This window comes from Sinocyclocheilus anshuiensis, unplaced genomic scaffold (genome assembly GCF_001515605.1).
Source record: "Sinocyclocheilus anshuiensis isolate Anshui unplaced genomic scaffold, SAMN03320099.WGS_v1.1 scaffold467, whole genome shotgun sequence".
NCBI classification, from domain to species: domain Eukaryota; kingdom Metazoa; phylum Chordata; class Actinopteri; order Cypriniformes; family Cyprinidae; genus Sinocyclocheilus; species Sinocyclocheilus anshuiensis.
This window is the reverse complement of record NW_015549599.1, coordinates 407,417-409,997: the sequence shown is the minus strand read 5'-3', so window position 1 is coordinate 409,997 and position 2,581 is coordinate 407,417. Positions and strand designations below refer to the sequence as shown.

The 2,581-nt window shown below is 34.0% G+C and overlaps 1 protein-coding gene across 1 annotated transcript in view; it reads left to right on the top strand.

Moving 5' to 3' along the window:
• Positions 1-2,581, top strand: part of LOC107658648 (glypican-6-like) — a 103,923-nt gene that overhangs the window by 100,034 nt on the left and 1,308 nt on the right. The gene's annotated exons all lie outside the window — the stretch shown is intronic.

Sequence of the window (2,581 nt, the reverse complement as noted above, 5' to 3'; positions counted from 1 at the left end):
GTGGTGTATACAATGCTGGACATTGAAGATAAATTTAAACATTTAAACTAGTAACCCTTGATATTATGAAATGTTTAATGTTATTTAAATTATAGTTTTAGTATTTACAATATTAGTAAACGTTAAAGTTTCTCCTAAAATAAAACTGAAGACATCCGAAGATAAAGCTGATATCTCAATGAGACATATAAGAGAATCACCCCTTAGTATCCTGAGCATAGAGTAACCTCTGTCAGAGCCATAGCCTTGTGGGCAACACATCGACGTGCAGGCACAACTACACCTCAGACAACATGGCTTCGAATCCCAGCTAAAGGTACTTTCCTGCTCCTGTTCAATTCTCACCTGTCCAATTGTTTCCTGTCTCTACTCCTACTGTCCTGACCATTAAAGGTGAAAATCCCCATTGCAATAAAAAAGGCAACAGCAACCTCTGAGCAGTAAAACATGTTTGTAATGGAGTCTTGCAAGAGATTACAGCAAGACAATAAAGTGATGACAATAAAGTGATCTCCCATTTTTCTCACACGTTTCTGTCCCATTGTCATTTTGGTTCCTTTTTTTCAGAACTTTCTCATGTCTCAGTTGTGTCTACGTTTATTTCTCCTAAGGATTTTTTGGAGAGACATCTGAGACACTGTTGAGACGTGTCTAAAATTTCTCATTTTAGAGAAATACATTAAAATCACAACTAAGTCTCCTGAGGTTAGAAAGAGCAACCACTGAGCAATAAAATATTCCTATAATGGAGTCTTGATAGAGATTGCAGCAAGACAATAAAGAGATATTCTATGTTTCTTCCACCACATTCTCAGTTTTGACTCTTTTTTTTTTTCTCAAATATTTATCATGTCTCAGTTGTGTCTACTTCTATTTCTCCTAAGGAATTTTAGGAGAAATATCTGAAATGCTGTTGGTACTAAAATGAGAGATATATGAGAATCTCATAGTCTCCTGAGCTTAGGAAGAGCAACCACTGAGCAAAAAAAAAATTCCTATGGGATATACCGGTTTTTGTTTGTTTGTTTTTTCTCACAAAATAAGACAAATCATATGTATTTGTCAGCTTTAATGCATTTACATAAAAACAGTTAATGTATTCCCTTGTGACGTTGCATGTGTAAAATAAGTCAGAAATATGTAACTTCTAGGTTATGTTTGATTTTGGAAGTTGGAAAATTCATAGCCTATATAGTTTTTTTTTTTTTTTTTCAGTGCAATATTGTGGTACACAAACAGCTCAAAGGTGACAAAGTCAGCAAGTTCATCTCTCTGAATGCACCACTCTGATTTCAAGGAGATGCATTAATAGTTAAGTCATGCACCATACATTCTGTTATTGACACTTATTTTGGTTTCGACCTACTTTAGATCTGACTTTCTTAACCCCTTAACTGTCACTCACATTTTTGAACATAGATGTGAAAGTGCACAACCAAACTTAATTTTTTATAATTCATGAACGAAAACATTTTGTAACATGATATTGATGTACCATTTTCATGGTAATGCAATGTTTGATTTTAAAATGGGTTTCAAAGAATGAATTTTGAGATTTAAAGTTTTCAATTGATATATAATTTCTGATGATTTCTAAAGTGTGATAGAGAAAAAGGCAACAAAGAAGACTTTTTTTGACAAAGGTCAGAACTCATGTTATGATGTAGATTTTTGAGGTGCATAAATTAATCTATTACTTTTCCTACATAATTTTTAACAAAAACATTGGTAAAATATCTATTTAGGAGTCTTAGACCTTTCCAACGATATATAGTTTGTCATGATTAGATTAGGATTTAATTGTAATAATAGTGAAGTAAACTTAGGCATCCCACAGAGGGGACGGGTGACAGTTAAAGGGTTTAAGCTATAATGCATAGATGAAAATAGATTCAATTGCACAGATAAAAATAAGCCCAAACTGGCATGCACATTTACACCCTTTTCCTGATGCAAAAGCTCTCCAGCATGTGATATGCCCTGTAAAGAGGCCAGTCCATCCCTCAAACGGCTGCCGGCTCCATTAATTATAAGACGGCGTCAGAAAGCATCACACGCCGTCTAGACCCTCTGCCAGAGTCAGTGAAATGAGATCCCACGTCTGTCAGAAACATAGAGCTGGTCGCGACTGACACCAACAGGAAGCTGAATTATGATAATGGATGGTTGGGTCACATATAACGCTATGGTCCAGGAATATTCACGTCCTCAGGTGCCATTTATGTTTGCTGCGGTTTGAGTTGATCTGGAGTAACTCTAAACCTATATGAGGCCCAAGTAATGATCATACAAGAAATAAGTAAATTGATTCAGAAATCAACAAATCAATAAAAACAAATAATAAAACAAAGATAAATAAAATGTAAAAACAAATAAAAATGAATGAATTAATGAATTAATAAATTAAAAATACATTGAAAATATAATGTAAAATGTAGCAATTGATAATATGTAAATATTTTTTAAAACTTATTGCAATCATTAAGCCCTTACAAATGAGGAACACAACAAGCGATTCATCATAAAGAGACAAATAACACATACACACACTCTCTCTCTCTCTCTCTCTCTCTCTCTCTCT